This window comes from Meles meles, chromosome 14, assembly GCF_922984935.1.
Source record: "Meles meles chromosome 14, mMelMel3.1 paternal haplotype, whole genome shotgun sequence".
Lineage (NCBI taxonomy): Eukaryota > Metazoa > Chordata > Mammalia > Carnivora > Mustelidae > Meles > Meles meles.
Window position 1 is genome coordinate 24221786 of NC_060079.1, and position 13512 is coordinate 24235297.

General features: G+C 39.7%; 1 pseudogene; it reads right to left on the minus strand.

Annotated features, from left to right (window-relative positions):
* Window positions 1–12301: 12301 nt before the first annotated feature.
* LOC123925381 lies at window positions 12302–12374 on the minus strand (annotated as a pseudogene).
* Between the last annotated feature and the right edge of the window lie 1138 nt (window positions 12375–13512).

Below are 13512 nucleotides of genomic sequence, written 5' to 3' on the forward strand. Positions count from 1 at the left end.
GAAGGGGCGTGGGGGTAGGAGGTTGAGGAACCAGGTGGTGGGTAATAGGGAGGGCACGTACTGCATGGAGCACTGGGTGTGGTGCAAAAACAATGAACACTGTTACGCTGAAAATAAACAAATGAAAAAAAAAAGAGTAAGAAAGGGAGGCAAGGGTGAGGGACACCTGCTCTAGCCAAAAGGAGTAGAGTTTCTCCCAAAGAAAGTATCTGTGAGGAAGGAGTAATGAGTAAATGGGATATAGTCACAGCCTTTGATCCTTCTTCTATACCAAACAGGCAAATCAACTACCCAAAACCATAATGGTCCTGGATAGATTTCACCTGGGAAAGACCAGCAAGGAAGGAGGTCCTTAGAGAAAGGAAAAATGACCACTATGTCTTCATTCATGAGGGGAAAGAAAGGGAGGAAGAAGAGGAGGAAGGTGAAGAAGAAACACTGAAAGGCAGTATGAGTATGGATTGGCCCTGGAATTCAGCAGCCTTTGAGTGGCCTGGAGGTAGCACCTTCCTCCAGCCCATGCCATGAAAAGGCCATGCCCCTCAGTCCCCACTGTCTTTTTCAAACCACTGCTGTTCTATCTTTCCGGAACATCCTCTTCTTTGAAGCATGTACTACTCTGTAATACCATCCTCTTCCATCCTCTTCCCCAGGGTGTCTGAAGGCCTTGGCATTTGGCTCTAAGTCTTTCTCTTTCCTAGAGTCCTGTCAGCATCTGGGTAACTTCAGTGATTGTGTTGATGACCTAGCCAATTTGACTTCCTTCCACTTGTATTCACAGAATACCAGGCACCGTATCTGTAACTTTGCATCATTATCTGTAACCCTCACAACAGACCTATAGGTAGGTTATAGCACCCCTATTTAGAGATAGCGGGGCCTGGGATTCTAAACCATGCTGATCAGACTTCCAAGTTCACTGCCTCAGAATGTATCTAAAATGTAAACATGAAAATCCTGCTCTTTGACCTTACATTCTTACCTTGCTACGTCTCCCATTAAACTTCTTCCTCCACCTCATCAAATACCTAACCCGTCAACCACTGCCTTTACTCCCAGATTATCAACCCTTCCCTGACACTTCTTCCTTCCATACCTGTGGCCAGAGGAAATACCAGGAAAATCCCTCATGAGACTGTTTCTTTGGCTCAATGCCCACATAATGAATTCTCTCCCTTTGATCACCAGACTACCAATTAAATTAGCAAAATCCTCTAGGCCTAGAACTGTAAGCAATGTGATGATGGTGATGTAAGTGCTGGTTTGAACTTTTAATAAGTGTGTTAGATTGCTTGGAACCAGGTGGAGAGAAAACAGCTGATGGCAGGTGGCAACTGATAAGAACCATGGCTACTCCCAGTTAGCCTCATAAAAATGAGGCCCTTTGCTTTCCCTTGAACCCCTTGGGGCTCTTGATCTAACAGGAGCACACACTGACCATGATGTCACTGCTGGCATGAACTGAAAGACATGCTGTCTCTTTCCATCCTGAAGACAGTGACTCAGCACTCCACGGGTTTCATAGGTGGCTGAAAAAAATCTCCCCTTTACCAACTTACCAACCATCAACATACACCCACTCCTACTGAATGAGAGGGAAAGTAAAATGTAAGCTTCATTAGGGACCTCCCTTCCCTATTCTCCAGAATCAAGGTCTGCAGGGAGTGTTGGAGAGTGAATGAAGTAAACTTTTGCAGTTTGATGTGACAGCATATGTATACCTATATGTTCTTTGTCACTAGACATGACAAAAAGGTAAGAAAATAAGAGATAGATCTATAATGAGATCTGAGCCCATCAATAATACAGACAATGATTCCTGGTCAATCACTTAAACGATGTTCTCATCAACATCTCCATTCTCTTGCCCTGTTGCCCTGTACTCTTTCCTGACAATCCCCAGAAACTCTGATTTCCCCAATTCTGAGAGTTCTGGTGCTATCAGAGAGAATCACAAAACCATTTTGATTACCTAAATTACAAATTTTTAGAGCTCCAACCTCTGCTCTTCCCTAAATATACTATTTCCCTTCAGCAGCGCTTCCAAAGCTTCCCCATGTTTTTCAAATCCCCTACTCCGACTCTAGCCCCTTTATCCTAAGACAGCGTTACTACCTAAACTTCAAACACACACACACACACACACACACACACACACACACAGAGTCATCCTCAACTTCCATCCCTTCCACCTTTCAGGTTTTATTCCAACCCATCTTCCCTGATTTCCTTCTTGTCTAAAAAGTATCCAAGCCCTTTCCAGGACCAGTCACTTCACCTATATTTTGATCTCATTTTTGCCTTCCCTTTCTGATATGTTTCATTGGTTCTTGAGTCTTCCCCATCCAAACAATCAATAAAGCAAGCCTCTCCTCAATTCCACCTAGCCCTCAAACCACCACCTTATGGCTGCCCTTCATTCACAACTAAATCATAATTTTGCTCCCAGTCCTGCGCCCATATCAAAGTTCCCCTGGAAAAAGTTAATATTTTCCAGTGTGTCAAACCCAGTCTTCAGTTCTCATCTAACTCTCTTCTCTGAAGTTACAGCATTGCTATAAATTGGTCCCATGTGAGTACTGGAGTCATGGCCCAAGTGCAATCTGGTTTCCACCAGTTACATACTGTTTGACTTTGTCCTGAATTACTCAACTATGGTCTCAGTTTCCTCATCCTTAAAATGGAGAATATACTAATCATGGCTCCTTGTACTTAAAGCTTACTAGCTAGCTTCTAAAGGAAGGGGTGGAATTTGAGAGAGCAAAAAGCTGGATTGGAAGTCAGAAGAAAAGAGATTTATTCCCAGCCTTAGAATATTTGTAATAACAAAATCTCTGGGTCTCATTGCTTAAATAGACTGGCTGATCATGAGAGCCCTTCCTGCCCCAAACATTTCTGAGACAAGGAGTTTGACAACTTTGAGAAATGTACAAATGAGTACTGTGTGAGCAACACATTAAGGAGGTCTTCAGGGAATGGGAAGAGCAACATCAGCAGTAAATTTGAAGGAGGTTGAACAGGTAAAACTCCAGTGGACCCTAAAAGACAGGGAAGATTTAACTGAAGTAGAAAAGAAGGAAAAGATTTCTGAGTTTGAGAAGCAAAACAACAAAGTCATGGAGTGATTTAAGGGGCACCAGGAAGACCTCCCCAACAAAAGTATCTTCCCCATCTTGACAACAGGTTCTGAATGTCAGTAAACAGTTTTGAAGTTATTGTTAAACCATAAATATGTTCTTAATAATTGACTAAAATAAGTATGGCCTATGCTCTGCAACCATTTAAAGTAATTTGTTGAAGAATGGTTAATGAAGGATGCACCCCACGGTATTAATGGTGGTTTTCCCTAGGCAATCGTTTTTGGTGACTTTTATAATGATTATCTACATTTTTCTCATGAACATAAATTGTTATTTATAACTAGAAAGAATAAAAGCTATATTTAATGTTTTAAATGCAATTAAGGAGGGGGTGACATCTTAGGCCATTAATAATTAATAGAAGGAACTGACCAACCGTAGGAGCAGAGAATGAGAGACCCAAGTTCACAACAGATACCAGAGGACTATTAGAGATTTGTAGATATGTGACGTTGGTGTGGAGAACAGAGGGGAACACAAAGACCTAAGTGTGTGTGGAGTTGAGGCCTTCTCTCTGCTCAGAACTTAAAGTCACTTAAGACCAGCAGTTCTCCAGTAAATGTTTAACAAAAGACTCTTCAGAGAGGAAAAGCCATATTCCAAAGTCCTACTTTGTAGAACCTGGAGGTTTTTTTTGGTGTGAATATTCCCACCAAGGCAGACTTCAAGCTACCAACATTACATCATTGAACTTGGAGTTGAGAAGAAATGAAGTACATGGCATTGTGCTATCATATAGTATTTCCACTTACAGATAACAGTAGACATAAATAACTTCAATTGTATAGATAATAGTCAAACATAGTTCAATAATTAGGAAATGATGAGTCTTGAATCTTACTTTCTTTTTAGTATTACTTATTTAATTGTAAATTTATATCATTTAGTTGTTAATAAAGACTAAATATAAAAACTGACTTGCAAAATTCCCAAAAATGTAACAATGAATTCTGACAAGCCAGTGCAAGCCAGATGAGCATACCACTGCTTAAGAAGCCCTACCCATTTCTTCCAAATGTTATCTTGGAGAAGTACAGGGGAAATGGAAGGAAAATTGAACTGGTTCACTTACCCGAAAAAAAATAGTCACTACCTGATAAATGTTAGTGTCTACAAAACCTACTCTACCATCATTTCCAACCTTGAAAACTCAGGAAGAAGGTAAAATCAGTTACAAAAAAAAAAAAAAACAAAAAACAAAAAACAAAAAACAGAAAGAAACTAGTTTCTTTGCACATCTTAGAATTTTTGTGTGTATCGATTAGAAATTCTGTGCCACATAACGGAATCCTCCAGTGACAGAAGCTTATGTGAATAGGGGTGTATTTTTCTTATATAACAAGCAGTCAGGCCTGTACTTCATGGTCACAAAATGGCTGCCCTAGCTCTAGGCAATACATTTGCATTCAGGCCAAAAGGAAGGGGCAAAAAACCCAGCAGCTTCTGTATCCTTCTGTATCCTTTTATCAGGAGCACAAAAACTTTCCCAGGAACCTGCCTTCTCTTGTCCCTCCCCATATTCTTCCTTCCTCCCAGAGGACTCCTGTTGCTTAAGTCTTACTGGTCAGAACTAGGTTACTTGACCCTAGCTACAAGGGACACTGGGAAAATATTTCCAATTGGCCTAGACCAGTCAGGATCCACTACCTAGGACTCAGCATGTTGCTGCCAATTTATGAGAAAACCAGAGTTCTGCTAGCAAGGAAGAAGGGAGTAATGGAGAATAGGCCAGCGGAAGCAGAGTCTAGGACAACATAAATCAGTATTTCAAACTCTAATACAAAGAGCAAAGTGGAAGAACTGTGTTAAATGGAAGAGTCAAGATTGGCATTTGTTTGCCAGAGCATACAATGGAAATTCAGGAAGAGCCCGGAAGTATCACTCACATCTAAGGCAGAGCTTATCAGGAATGCAAACGGAGACCTGGAGGTCTTAGCTACTGCCCCACCTCCTGGCCTGAAAGACACTTCCTTTCAGCCACTTCAAGAGCAGGAAATGGGATAAAGACAATGAAGTCCAATGGTAAAAGGTTTCCCCATCAGGGAATATTAGGGAATTAGAGACTCTCCTTTTAATATTTTAGGTTGCTCAGAGCTTTTACTGAGTAATTTTTCCTAGGGACCAGAGTCCCACTTGCTCTTTCCTAAGCACACACTTCAGGTGTCATTTATGACGCAGGGGAGAGCTGCAGCACTGAGAAGGAAAGTGAAAAGAAGGTCCTTCCTTCCCTTCCCTTCCCCTAATGAACCTCCAGACTAGCAAAGGTTAATTACCTGAATGGTTGGGACATTCCTTGGGAAAGGAACTGAATGCCTAAATATTATTAGCACCAGTCCCACTGTTGGGTCCCCAATGTTGGGTCCCCCAATAATGGATCCATGATTAAAGGAGGGAGACTGATACAAAGCGAAGGTCAAGCAAAGCTTTATTTCACGCCAAGCATGGAGAATCAAACCTACCGGTCGGGGCCATGCCTCTTACAGAGAGCGCAACCCCTCCCTGCCTCACAGACTAACTTTTATAGAGCAAAGGCCATGTGGTTGGGCCTGGCCATACACAGGTGGTGAATGAGATTGCAACATACAGAGAAAGCTGCACAGTCATGCTAGGTCACACATAAGTGACCAATTGAATTCCAATTTACCCTATAGTAGACATTTGAACTAGCCTATCACCTTGGTGAGAATTGGTGCCCAAAAGGCGGGGCCCACACTCCTTGGTAGCTAGGGAGACAGTATGCGCTGCTCTACTGACTAGATGTCTCCACCTGACCCGACTCATCCCTGCATTCAGCTGTTATCTCTACCTGACCTGACCCACCCTTGTATTTGGGCTTTGTTACCTGGGATTGATTTCCTGGACTTGCTTTTAAATACGTGGTGGGGGGGGGGCATAGGGTCAATTTAAGTTTTACTGCATAAACAAAAATGGCTGTTCAACCGAGGTGGGGTCGCTGTGGCGAAATAGGCCCTTACACCACAGGCCATCAGCAAATGGAGACTGCCCTGCTATGACTGGGTGTGTGACTCTCATTTAGCCAATAAACTCCTTGTAGGAGTCACACAAGATACAGGAAAAAGGCAAGTCACAGATATTCTGGAGATGGAGGCTGAAGGGGTTGAGGGTAAAAGATGAACAATTGGACAGGGGTTAGTGTTAAATTAAAAATTCCACATTAACTTTTCTGAAATAAAATGTGGGACCTTTAATTGAATAGGTTGAATAAATGCAAATAACTTTAAGCAAAAAAGATCTGATTCACCTGTCCACACTGCAAAAATCACACACATCAAGTTTATTTTTCTAGTGAAACATATCCAGTGCTTTTCCCATCATCTAATACTATCTTACTTAAAGAACATTTACACAATAGCATTTTGAATTTTTTTGTTTCCATGTTTCTCAACCAAAGTTCTCTCCTTGAAGTCTGTATTTGGCGGGGGGGTGTTCCTGCCTCTCTAGACAAGTGTTCAGACTGAAAATGTTAACTAATTTCATTTTCTTGATAGTTTGTTATCTGAACTGAGTCATACCAAAAATACCTCTATAAGATTTGACCTTCACTTCAATCCCACATTGAGATAATACATTTAAAATGGTTATCAAGAAGACCTTTGTTCTTAAAAGCACATTTAAAATCACTCTTTAAAAGAAAACTGTTTTCAATTAAGTTCTTTACAGGCAATCGGATTGAAAGGTATATTTGCCTTTTTATTTTCTTTATATATAAATTATACCCAAAAGTGTTATGATAACAGCAATATACCAACTATGCTTTACCTTTGTATTTACTTCTTGTCAAAATAAGCTCTACAAATTAATTTGTTTTTAGAGTGCTTTATGACCAATAAGCCCCAGGGTAAAAACAATGAAGGCAGTAACCATTTTTTACTGTTAATGAAAAAAACCTAGTCAAATTATATGAGGATAAGTAGTTCTTATTTCCTTCCTATAAGTAATTCTTATATAAGAATATAATTCTTATATCCTTGAGGATAAGTAAATTCTTCTGATGAAGAGTTTACATGTAGTAGAAAAATTTCACTCATTTCTAACAATGTTTTATCATTTAGAAAAGCTTTCGAAACAGTTTTTGCTTGAGTCCCATGAGCCAAGTGAGCCTTCAGTGATAACTTAAGAGGGTGAACAACTAATCTTGGCCTCCTGTATGTTTTGTTTTGTTTAGCCAACTTACAGTACATTTTTTTAAATTTTAGCCAACTTATAGTACTTTTATTTCAATTTTACTCCTCTATGTTTTAACCACATAACACTTTTGTTATTTAACTCTCATGTGCCCCATAAAATGCTGAGAGCTTAAACAGAGAGTTTTAATCTAACAAGTACTGATACCAAAAGAGAAATTTCTCTTATTTCTCAACTTTCTTATTTTTTTTCTCTTTTGATTTGACCTTCCAACCCATCCATGTTAGAGGCTGTTTTATTAGGGGCAGATTTTGCATTTTCCTTAGCGATTTACTATGAAGGTCCTAAAGGGGCAAAATTCTGATGTTAGCAAGCAGAAGTCTGGAAGAAAAATAATTTGGGAATGAAGTAATTTTATACATGTTTACTTATTTGTATATATTTATTTAATATATAAATTTAATCCATAAAATGAGCTTGCTATTTCAATGACCTATAGTAAAGTGCAAATTTATAAAAATTGGATTTCATGCAGTATTTGTTAGATTGCTCCTCTCCTTTACCCCTCCCACCATAGCCTGGACAGGTTAGCATAGGGTGAGGCCCCAGACCCCAGAGTAGGACTGGAAGAGATATCTGTTTCAAAAACATAGAAACAAGAAGAGCTAGAGAAGAGTCAGGACGTCAAAGAAGCTGAAAATCTCATTGATCCAAAAGGGGCAAGCACAGGCCTGGAAAGGAAAGACAAAGGCCAAGTCTGAAATGCTTTGGGAATGAAAAATGGGAGATAGGAGACAGTTCAAAATAGGGTCCAGAACAAGTACAGCACACTTGTACCAGTCCTGAACCACTGAGGAAGGGACATAATGGAAGAAGCATCAGGTGACCAAGCAGAGTCTGATTTGAAGGTAGAAAGAACAGCAAAAAGAATGGCAAGAAGATAAAGACCCCACTAAAAAAGATAACCACAGGGCAATATCCCTGATGAACAGAGATGCAAAAATCCTCAATAAAATACTAGCAAACCAAATCCAACAGTATATTTTTAAAAAATCATTCACCACAATCAGTGGGATTTATTCCTGTGTTGCAAGGTGGTTCAATATTCACAAATCAATCAATGTAGTTCATTACATCAATAAGAAAAAGAATAAGAACTTATGATAATTTCAATAGACACAGAAAAAGTATGTGACAAAGTACAACATCCATTCATGATAAAAACCCTCAGCAAAGTAGGTTTAGAGGGACTATACCTCAGCATTATAAAGGCCATCTATGAAGAACCCATGGCTAACATCCTCAATAGGGAAAAACTGAGAGCTTTTCCCCTAAGTTCAGGAACAAGACAAGGATGACCATTCTCACCCTTTTTATTCAACATATTACTGGAAGTCCTAGCCAAAAATCAGACAACAAAAATATATAAAATGGCATTCAAACTGGTAAGGAAGAAGTAAAACTATCGCTCTTTGCAGATGACACAATATTCTGTATAGAAAACCCTAAAGACCACCAAAAAAGTGCTAGAACTGATTAATGAATTCATAAAGTCACAGGATACAAAAATTAATGTGCGGAAATCTGTTGAATTTTTATACTAATAATGAAGCAGCAGGAGGAGAAATTAAGAAAGCAATCCCATCTATCATTGCACCAAAAATAATAAGATACCTAGGAATAAACCTAACCTAAGAGGTGAAAGACCTGTAGTCTGAAAACTGTAAAATGCTGATAAAAGAAACTGAAGACAACACAAAGAAATGGAAAGATATCCCATGCTCATGGATTGAAGGAACAAATATTGTTAAAATGTCTATATTAACCAAAGCAATCTACACAATCTACACAACCTAGCAAAAACCAATAGCATTTTTCACAGAACTAGAACAAACAATCCTAAAACGTGTATAGAACCAAAAAAGACCTTTAATAGCCAAAGTCATCTTGAAAAGGAAAAGCAAAGCTGGAAGCATCAAAATTCTGGACTTCAAGTTATATTACAAAGCTGTAGTAATCAAAATAGTAACAGTACTGGCACAAAAATAGACCCGTAGATCAATAGAACAGAATAGAAAATCCAGGGGTGCCTGGGTGGCTCAGCCAGTTAAGCCTCCCATTCTTGATTTTGTCTCAGGTCATGATCTCAGGGTCATGAAATTGGGCCCTACATCTGGCTCCATGCTCAGCAGGGGGCTCTGCTGGAGATTCTCTCTCTCCTTCTCCTTCTGCCCTCCCCCACCCTGCCACTAGCTCTCTCTTTCTCTTTCTTTAAAATAAATAAGTCTTTAAAAAAATAGAAAATCCAGAAATAAACCCACAATTTAATGGTCAATTTATCTTCAACAAAGCAGTAAAGAATACCCAGTGGGAAAAGGACAGTCTCTTCAATAAATGGTACTGGGAAGTGGAGAGCAACATGCAAAGGAATAAAACTGAACCACCCTCTTACAGCATACACAAAAATAAAGTCAAAACGGATTAAAGACTTAAATGTGAGACCTGAAACCATAAAAATCCTAGAAGAGAACACAGGCAGTAACTTCTTTGACACTAGCTGTAGCAACTTCTTTCTAGATAGGTCTCCTGAGGCAAGGGAAACAAAAGCAAAAATGAACTTTTGGGACTACACCAAAATAAAAAGCTCCTGCACAGCAAAGAAAACAATAAAACTAAAAGATAAAAGGTAACCAAATGAATGGGAAAAGATATTTGTAAACGACATATCCAATAAGGGGTCAGTATCCAAAATATATAAAGAACTTAAATCAAGATCCAAAGCAGAGATAATCCAATTTAAAAATGGGCAGAAGGGGCATATGGGTGGCTCAGCTGGTAAAGTATCCTACTGTTCATTTCAGCTCGGGTCATAAAGTCCTGGAATTGAGCCCGGTATTAGACTCCCCTCTCAGTAGGGAGTCTGCTTGAGGGTTTTTTTCCTACTCCCTCTTCCCTTCCCCCCACCTGCATGTGCTCTCTCTTTCTCTCTGTCTCTCTCAAATAAATAAATAAATCCTTTTTTTAAAAAATGGGCAAAATAGGGGCGCCTGGGTGGCTCAGTGAGTTAAAGCCTCTGCCTTCAGCTCAGGATGTGATCCCAGGCTCCTGGGATCGAGTGCCTCATTGGGCTCTCTGCTCAGCAGGGAGCCTATTTCCCCCTCTCTATCTTCCTGCCACTCTGCCTACTTGTGATCTCTGTTTGTCAAATAAATAAATAAAATCTTTTAAAAAGAAATAGGCAAAAGACATGAACAGACATACAGATGGCCAATAGACACATGAAAAGATGCTCATCATCATTTATCATCAGGAAAACACAAATCAAAACTAAAGTGAAATATCACCTCACACCTTTCAGAATGGCTAAAATTAAAAACACAAGAAACAATAGGTATTGGTAAGGATATGGAGAAAAAGGAACCCTTTGTATTGCACTGTTGGTGGGAATGCAAACTGCAAACTGGTGCAGCCACTCTGGAAAACAGTATGGAGGTTCCTCAAAAAGTTAAACATCGAACTACCTTAGGATCCAGCAATCACACTACTGGTATTTACCCACAGAATACAAGAACATCAGTTCAAAGGGATATATGCACCGCTATGTTTATAACAACATAATTTACAATAGCCAGGATGTGGAAGCAGCCCAGTATCCATTGATTGATGAATGGATAAAGAGGTGGTATATATATACAATGCAATATTACTTAGCCACTCAAAAAGGAATGAAATTCTTGCCATTTGCAACAACATGGATGGAGCTAGAGAGTATATTGCTAAGTGAAAGAAGTGAGTCAGAGACAGAAAAATACTGTATGATTTCACTCATGAGGTATTTAAAAACCAATAAAATTGAACAAAAGGAAAAAGAGAGAGAGAGAGACAAAGCAACAAAGAGACTCTAATTATAGAGAACAAACTTATGGTTAGAAGGGGAGGGGGTTAAGGGGGATGGGTGAAACAGGTCTTTGGGATTAAGGAGGCCACTTGTGATAAGCACTGGGTATTATATGGAAGTGCTGAATCACTATATTGCATACTTGAAATTAATATAAGAAAGTATGTTAACTAACTGGAATTAAAATAAAAATTTTAGGGATGCATGGATGACTCAGTCAGTTAAGCATCTGCCTCAGGCTCAGGTCATGATCCCAGGGTCCTGGGATGGAACCTCATATAGGGCTCCAGGTGGCAGCCTGCTTCTCCCTCTACCTGCCGCTCCTCCCCTTGTGTGCTCACTCTCCCTCTCTCTCTGTCAAATAAATAAAATCTTTTTAAAAAACAAAATAAAATAAAAAAAAATTTTTAAAGATTTTTGTTTATTTACTTGACAAAGAGAGAGAGAGAGAGCAAGAGAGGGAACACAAGCCAGGGGAGAGGGAGAGGCTAGAAGTAGGCTTCCTGCCGAGCTGGGACACTGATGCAGGGCTTGATCCCAGCACCCTGGGATCATGAGTTGAGCCCAGAAGGCAGATGCTTAACGACTGAGCCAACAAGGCACTCCAAAATAAAAACTTTTTTAAAATGGTCTGCAGACTTCAAGTAAAGTCAGTATTTCTATTGAATCGTCTGGATCAGTCATGGGGTCAGAGATCTCTGAGAAGGTTTACCACAGAAGTAATACCATTACACCATATTTTCCTCCCAGTGGATTGCATTAAGAAAATTAGGAGCTGCCTCTACATGCCTCTTACATAAACCACCTCTGAAAGAAAGAGCCTCACACCTAGAAGGCCCATCTAACCCCCAGGTTATTTCCCAAGCTGTGGCCCAAATAACGACCAATTGGATCAAGCTATACTCTGCTGACAGACTTCCCTCTTAGTCGAATTCTCAGGTGAAGAAAGCTGCTAACACAAAACCCAACAGGCATCATAGTGAGGTGAGTCAGCCTGAGACAGCCCATGTTAGTTGAAACTAATGAAAAAAAAGCCACAGGATTTCTTTTTTCTTTTCTTTTTTTTCTTTTCTTTTTTCTTTTCTTTTCCCTTTCTTTTTGTAGAACACTTCACAGACCTTGCTCAGGGGCCATGCTAATCTTCTCTGTTATCATTCCAGTTTTAGTATATGTGTTGCCTAAGTGAGCACAACCACAGGATTTCTTTAAGCTATTGTTCAGGCAGAAGTTCTGGCCTACCTGTTCCTTTTGAGGTGGGTAGACCATTTAGACTTTATAGCATGAAGATGAGCCCCTTCTTTAGAGAAAAAAAGTCATTTCTCATAGAACAGATAAAGACCTATCACATCATTTTTCTGATGCCAGAGACAGCAAGATGAAGTATTAAGTTGTTAAATGAAGTAGAGAAAAAAAGATCTATAGATTAATAATAACTTCTTGAGAAAAACACGGGAAATAAATGATGTCATTAAAATTTTCTCATGCCTTTCCTTTAGCTGAATTCTAAAAGTATGATCACATCTATCAAGTAATAACCATACACTTAAGTGGGAATTGAATTGTAAATTATACGTTCCTACATTCTTCATGAATGCTGTGATGGATAAATACATGTGTCAACTTGACTAGGCCACAGAGTGCCCTGATGGTTACTCAAACATTATTCTGGGTATGTCTGTGAGGGTGTTTCTGGAAGAGGTTAACATCTGAATTGGTAGACTCAGTAAAGCAGATAGTCCTCTCTACTGGGGATGGGCCTTGTCCAATCAGTAGAATGCCAGAATAGAACAAAATGGTGGAGTAAGAGACCATATTCAAGCTGACATCAGTTTTTCTCCTGCCTTCAGACCTGAACTAAAACATCAGCTTTTACTGTTACTGAGTCTTGAGCCCGCTAGCCTTCAGAATGGAACAATATCAGTGGTATACTCTGCTGAGTCTCCAGTTTGTCAACTCAACTTGCAGACCTTGGAATATGTCCATCTCCCAACTGCATAAGCCAATTCTTTATAATAAATATCTTTAGAGAGAGAGGAGAGAAACACATATACATTCCATTGATTCTCTTTCTCTGAAGAACCTGACCAATAAGATGCTTATATAAATTTTACAGAAAAGTTGTATAAAGAATAAAGACATACCGGGGCGCCTGGGTGGCTCAGCGGGTTAAAGCCTCTGCATTCGGCTCGGGTCATGATCCCAGGGTCCTGGGATCGAGCCCCGCATCGGGCTCTCTGCTTGGCTGGGAGCCTGCTTCCTCCTCTCTCTCTCTCTGCCTGCCTCTCTGCCTACTTGTAATCTCTATCTGTCAAAAAAATAAATCTTTAA